This window comes from Blennius ocellaris (assembly GCF_963422515.1).
Source record: "Blennius ocellaris genome assembly, chromosome: 4".
Taxonomy (NCBI): domain Eukaryota; kingdom Metazoa; phylum Chordata; class Actinopteri; order Blenniiformes; family Blenniidae; genus Blennius; species Blennius ocellaris.
In genome coordinates this window covers 24,760,668-24,768,412 of record NC_137653.1, presented here as the reverse complement: position 1 = coordinate 24,768,412, position 7,745 = coordinate 24,760,668, and positions in this window count along the sequence as shown.

Here is a 7,745-nt window from a genome sequence, read left to right as displayed (position 1 = left end):
CATGTGCAGTAGCAGTGTTTGTGTTTACACAGCCCCAAGTATTCTCAGAAAGTCACGTTTTCCGTGGCTCTCAAGTTTTACATTTTCACTTGAAAACACTGTTGTGTGAACTTAGTCAGTTATTATATATGAGCAAATAAAAATATTTGAAATTGTGAGGAAAAAGTAAACAAAATTCCCTAATCAATTTGGGAAAATTCCACATTTACCCATCTTATTTCTAGGACATAGAGAATAGCTACATTGCAATACTGGGAGCTGATGGTGCTCAAGGGTCAGGCTAAGGGAGCTATAGCGGTGACCCGTTTGGAATCGAACCTGCAAACTTCCAATCACAAATCAGCTAGCGACCGCGAGCTTAGAAAATAAAATTGAAACACCCCAAATTATTACTTAATTCATCTGTTCATGAGTATTTGTAATTGCATAACAACAATGATAGACTAACAAACTATCCAGTAAATGTATGTGCACTGAATGCACATCTGGAAGAAAATCGCAAATTGCACCATTATTGCAATTATTCAGAGTCAAATTTGCTTATTTTATTTTGCCAACAGTGACTTTCACTGAAAAATATATCACATAAATTAATGTATATTGATGTATTGCAGTGATGAAGTTCTCTTTTGAGCATCTTTGCTCGAAGAGTTCATAAGATAATCTTTCTGTAAGTTTGCAAGCTTGTAGTTCCAAAAAGAAAAGTGCTTGAACACATACAGTAAGCAAAATCATGAGGTTCTCCTCAAAACAAATCCAAGAAAGCGATGATATTGAATCATCAACAGCACGTACAACATTTCCATGCAGCAGATTGCAGCAGTAGAGCAATGCCACCACCGGGTTCCTCCACAGAGTCACACGTTTCCCAAACCATAGTTCTTTTACCAAATAAACCAAAACCAAACTCAAACTCACAGACACTAGTGTCTCTTTCAGGCTCTTCTGCTTGTGTCTCTGTCCACGCCTGCCTGTCACCTCTGGGCGGCTCCTCCTTTATGGGCAGAGAGGTGAGGCCGCACACCTGATTCACATCAGGGCTTAATCACCTCTCTGCCACACAGATGTTCATACTGAAGTCCCTCTATGGCCCCTGGAACCTTTACATTACAGCGTTTCTCTAGAGGCCATGTGCAGAAGAATTATTTACTACAGCCGCGGCGCGCATGCACAGTAGCAGAGGCTCAGAAAAGTTGCCTTTCACCCCAATTCCTCGGAGTCGTCGGATTTTCAAAAATGTGGAGAATACAGTGGGGAGTTTGTGCCATTAGATTATTTTACAACACAAAATGTGATTTACAGTGATTTGTGTTCAGAGGCATTTCCTCACCTGGCCGAATTTTATTTTCTGTAACTCAAACCTTTGATGAACTCCCACATTGTGTTTTTCTTTTATTGTCATATTCAGATATAGTCGCATGTTTGAGAACGACCTCCACCAACACGACACATTTCATTCTGAGCTTGTGAGTTCTCAGAGCTCTATACAAGCAAATAAACCTAAAAACTGTGATTTTTCTTTCCCCCCAGCAGATTGTCCTTATGTAACTCTCAGTAAATCCTCTGTAAAACCATGTGCAGACTGACAGCACAATTCAATTCAATTCAATTCAATTCAATTCAATTCAATTCAATTCAATTCAATTCCGCTCTTGGACTCACAACTTCACCCAACGTTTCTCGTGAAAATGCATTGTCTTTGCATTAACTTTTCAGTTGCATTTACCCAGCGACAATAGCAGCATTTCAAAAAAGTTGCATTTTCATCCATTTCCATGGCGACAGAGTCAGAGCATTTTTTTTTCTCCAAAAGTTGGGTTTTCATTGGCTCCCAATGACAACATGAGTGCTTATGTCATGTAAACAGATGCCACAAAGGTTTTACATTTTCACTTGCAAATGTTGTCGTGTAAACGCGGCCTCACAGTCTCATAGAAGTTGTTGGAAGCTTTCCTCAAAGATTTTGGTCCATGTTCACACCAACAATTCACATATTGGCTGCAGATATTCTATCTACACATCCACGATGTCCCACCATCTGCAAAAGGTGCTCTGCTATGACTGTTGATTCCAGAGAATTCATCGCCATGTTCATGAAAGGTTTGATTGGATCTCTGCAACCTGTTCATACTGCTTATCACATCTGTCCCTGTATTGCTGCTGCAGTCACTTCATTTGCCCTTTATGTTTCAAATTCCTTGAGATGTTGAAGAGCACAGATTAGACTTTTTTGGGTTTGTTTTTTTTTGTTTTTTTTTTGCTTTGTGTATTTAAATGACACAAATGTCTGTGCTTGCGTTGTAGCCCGGGCAGCCAAAATGAACCCGTTCATTGCAAACCTGTGGTGCCTGAGTCGTTTTAACAGCGTGAGGCGACGCGGTTCAGCGCCCTCAGAAATCAGAGGAATGAACCAAATTAAAATTCTCCTGCGAGAGTGTCTGTTTATGTGCGCGGGGGTGTCAGAACGACACAGGGCTGGACGGGGAAGGGAAACCTGCGGCCAGACTGAGGCCCGGCAGACTGGAGCTGTTGGCTGCTGCTGTTTTCACACTGGCAGCGCGTTTAATGCCTGGAACCCTTCGACATACCTACACAATTCAAGGAAGACTAGCTGATCTGCTGTCATCTGTAGAAATGGCTGTGATAAATGGTCTCTTCATCAATCACAAGTACATCTGTACTTTTCTACACCGGTTGATGTGACGTGTCGGATTCTGCAAGACTCATAGAACCGAACCAACTTTCATGTCTTGGAAAACAGTTGGTTTGGGAATGGACTACACCGTCCTGATCTTTATTAACACAATCTAAAATCTTTTAAATAGTGGAAAAGTTGAATTTTCCACTTTTGAAAAGTTGGATCTTCAGTGGCTCGAGCGTTCTTGAAAGCCATTTTCAGAAAGTTATGGAACGGAACTATTTAAATATGGCCATGGTGCACATGGGCAGTAGGAGCATTTCCAATTTCTACATGGAGACGGAGCCCGAGTGTTTCCAAAAGGTTGCATTTCCCCCGTTTCAATGACAACAAGGTCGGAGCTTTTTTTTTTTTTTTTTTTAAAGTTCCACCTTGGGAGCCATTCTCCAAAAGGTGTCATGCAACCCAACATAGAAACAGCAAAACCATTTCTTTTTTCACTTGAAAACATTGTGGTGTATATTGGGACCTTAATGAGGAGGAAACAGCAGCCTCTCAAAACAAACCTCTTGACGCTCTTCGCCCCCCCACTGCTTCGTCTGTGAAGGAGCACACTCCTGTCAACACGGAGATGAACGGAAACTGAAAGTTTCAGCGACAAGAAGCCAGCCTCCCACACACACACACACACACACAAACAGTTTTTCTCGCCCTTCTTCCCGTTAGCGAGGAGACTGTTTGCAGTGGACTGACGCAGAGGAGTAAACACGTACATAGTTGTGGCTTCTGTCCCTGAAAACAGAGGAAGTCACAGCCAGTAAACGTGGGTGAAGAGTGGACCCAGCAGAGCCGAGGCCGGCGCTCATAATGCCAACGCCTCGAGGGCTCGTCCAGCCGCTGAGGCTTTCCCTTCATTCTGCTGAATAACCGGGGTGGAAGTGAAAGGTGACTCTGAGATCACTGGGATCAAGACCAGGCCAGAGAGGTAAACCTGTGTGTGTGTGTGTGTGTGTGTGTGTGTGTGTGTGTGTGTGTGTGTGTGTGTGTGTGTGTGTGTGTGTGTAAGTGTGTATTCGCACACAACCAACTGTGGCACACACTTTCCTTTAATCATTAATGGTTCCTGAAGTGGGGTGAACCTTATCGCCAGTGATGTGGAGGTAAATACCAAGATAACTACCTCTAGTCACTCATCAACATAAATCAATTATCAGTTTAATTCAAACATGACATCATTTGGTAAATAGCTTTGTCTGTGGTCTGGAGACATTTTCTCTTTGGTCTGATTTATGACCTGTGTGAAAACCTTTACAAACTTTCACTCCAAACTGTGAAGGGCAGCAGAATTCTCAGTGGAGCCTCATTTTCAGTCCCATTAATTCTGATGTCTTGTCCTTATTCTTAGCAGGTAAAATCTCTTATAGACACTTTGAAGTACGTAGAAAAGCTCAGGCACCATACCCAGGAGATGCCCAGGAGGTTTCATGAGACCATGAAGACAGAGTTGGAGGTGCAAATATTCCCGATGTTGAATTTCCTGGTCAGCAACGCCGAAGTAGTGCTGCAACAAAGCAAGTCATTTTACTGGAGAATGCTTCTGTGCCCAGTCTCCTCTCGTTCATTGATCAACAAATCACTGAGAAGCAAACGTGTAGTAATGATGGCTGAAAATGGACTGCGGTTTATAGATGACAGTCAGTATAAAATAAAATTAATGTTACTGTCCATCAACTCACACATGTGCACAAGATGGAAATGCAGTAGCAGTGTTTCAGAAAAGTTGGGTTTTCTGGCCTTTGAAGCAAATATAGAGCCAGAGCATTATTGAAAAGTTGTGTTTTCCTTTGTTTCAATGGAAACAGAGTCAGAACATTAAAAAAAAAAAAAAAAAAAATCATATTTCCGTATTAAAAAAAAAAAGTCCTTCCTTGGAAGCCATTTTCAAAAAGTTCTGCTTTCTGTCTTCAAGCACTATAGTTGTTGAAATGGACATCAAAAGTTTTCCTTTTTCACTTGAAAACATTGTCGTGTAAACAGCGCTTCTGGATAGTTTTAGGAGAATTGAGACAGCCCTGGCAACGGAAGTCCTATTTTCTAAAGATTAAGTGTTTTGAGCACAAATGCACTCTGCTTGAGTTCCTGAGTACAATTTTTGGGAGGGAAAAAAAAACCTGCTTTTCTCTCTCAAGCTGGTTGTACTTAAACTGCTGCATCTTATGTGGGAGAGCAAATTTAAATCATCTTGTATTTTTTACAATCACAAATATATGTTAGAATGTTTGATAAGAAAACACTAGAAACCTAGAAGGGTAGGAATGTCTTCTTCAAGTGCTCGGCAACGCTAAAAGGTTTCCATCATTTACCATATTGTGACTAGATTCCCTTCAGCCCTCAGTTGTACAAAGTCATTTCAAAGGTTAATTATAGTTTGATGAGCTTCCACCCAAAAGTGCAGGACGGAATTTTGATATTTTAGTATCACCAGTGACATAATTCCTCTGTGGTGTGGGAGAAATTCCCTCCGCAGCACTATAAAACCTGCAGAGGAACTTGCCTCGCCCTGTTTTGCAATCATAACTTTCGGTCATTTTTGCCAGTATGACTTTCAGGGGAGTGTTTAAAGGTCCTTAATGGTCAAAGCCTTCTTCTGATAGCGTTTTGACCCAGACAAGAGAAGCCCACTCTTCCAGCCTTGTGTGTGTGTGTGTGTGTGTGTGTGTGTGTGTGCGTGTGTGTGTGTGTGTGTGTGTGTGTGTGTGTGTGTGTGTGTGTGTGTGTGTGTGTGTGTGTGTGTGTGTGTGTGTGTGTGTGTGTGTGTGTGTGTGTGTGTGTGTGTGTGTGTGGTCACTGTTGGCTTTTTTGCTGAAAGCCAAAGCTCTCCCAAAGCCACAGACAAAGCCACAGCAGGTGGATGGGTAGAAAGGAGGGGGCGGGAGCAAGGCGGGGGGGGGGGGGGGGGGGGGGGGGGGTGTTGCAGGGGGCTCAGTGCCTCTCCTCATCACGCTCCTCAATTCTGAAGAAAAGGCAGATTAATTAGAGGCTAATAGCATGGAGGGGGCCACACTTGCTCTTTAAGTGAGGCTGGAGGGCCTGCAGGACACCGACCGACTGACGGCACAGATGAGAAAGAAGCTCTGCGAGATGTGGGACAACGTTAAAGTCTTGACTGTAGTTTTCACCTTGTATGGGTGGATTATTGCAACAGAGTGGCAATTCTCCTCTTGTGGTCCTGACTCCGAACAAGGTTCAATTATATCCATGAGATGAGACAATTACAATAGGAGTATAGAAAGAGTATGGTAAACAAAAGGGGAAAAAAAAAATTCTCCATTACACCCGTACAAACCATGTATTTCCAGCATTTCAATTCCGTGGAACCTACCCAGTTTGTCGACGTCTGCGTGGCCACAGAAACTCCCAAATATTCCCGAGGCAAGATCCCGTTTGTACACTCAACTTCACAAGATCTCGATTCATGCTGGAAAAATGATTGAGGATCAATTTTGCAATGTTTAAGACTATTCTCGTGCCCTGAAGACTCTTTCTTTGAGAAAGTTTGGCTTTTTTTCTGGCTGAATCAGTCAAACGTTAATAACTTGGCTTTCGCTGCTGCAACGCCATCTTTAATCACCCAGAAACCCATACGGCAGGATTCTGAAGCAAAATGTAAACACACTTTGATGGCTGCAAATTCCGGTTTGTTTGTAAATCAATCAACTTTGATGTTATTGATTTAGGCAACTACAGGTTGGAAATTTGTGGGAATGAGTGGTAATGGTTTTGTTTTTGTGTATTGGTTTGTCCTATGAGCAGAAGTGACACCTTTTATGGAAATTGTATTTTAAGGATATTTTCTGGTAGAGTAACTTTAAAAAGCAGTGAGACTCGAGTTCCCAAAGAAACACAAAGTAAACTGATCACCCTGGGCTATAGAAGTTCCTCTTTTGCTTCCTTTTAAACAGAGGGCCAAAGCTCATAATATGTAGAGGTGACAGTCAAGATGTTTGCAATAATCCGCCTCATTAAAAGCCGATGTCTATTACTGCGTCTACAATATGCATTGGGAAGTGCACAGCGTCGACACGTCTGGAAGTTCTGCGTCGAGGTCACATGTGCCTCAAAGTAGTTCACCGCCATAACACAAAGGGGAACAGAAGGATTGGCCACGAAACCACGTGAAACTTGTTAGTTGTTATTTCTTTGCATCAAATGCAAAGATAGAAGCTGTTGGAGGACCACATAGTGTCAACCTAAGATCTCTGTGGAGGTGCTTTGCCACAACGCATAACCCTTATGTATTGTTTGCAAATGAAGCACAATACTACCTACCTACCTACCTACCTACCTACCTACCTACCAACTAACTTATTTATTGTACCAGAGTGTCATGACTCCAAGCCCATATTCTTCTGGGAGTTGGTAGTTTCATAGTTGACCATCACCGCATGACAATTCAGCTTGGTTGTGTGTCCATATGAATATCTGTGTACTCCCATTGTTAATGTCTATAGGGTATCCTTCTCTGAATATGTGTGTGTGGTTTCATTACAAAAGCAAACAGCACATACTAGTAGCCTGACATGATAACAACATTATTTCCAGAGTAAACCGACAGCGTTTGCAAAATATTGCATTGCAAATGTGAAACACACAATTGGTCAACAATTTGGGATGCAGGTCTTCTAGGGGCAGGGAATTGGCTGTCCTCCGACTGGACTCGGCCAGACCTTCCTGGTCAATTCAATTCAGTTTAGTATTTAACTGTCAAAATCACGTACTTCTGTATTTGTTGTTGCTACTTTGCTGATTTGTGTACCCGCTGGAAAATCATGTTAATATCTTGACAGTGCTGCTCAATTTTTTTTTTTTATCTAACAGCAGTTGGAAAGTGTTTGGATCAGTGTGTTAAAATAGTGTATATAGCATTAATAAGGGCATTGTCTGTTGTCCCCACCCACCTCCCAACCCCCCACCTCTTTCTCCTGAATCTTCTTTCCTCTCTCTCTCTTTGAGCGTTCCCACCCTGGTTGTGTACGGCAGCCATACCAGCGTCTAATAAAGGCAGGAGGAGACTCCAGGTCTCTTCCTGTTGCAAGAGCAAAAACTG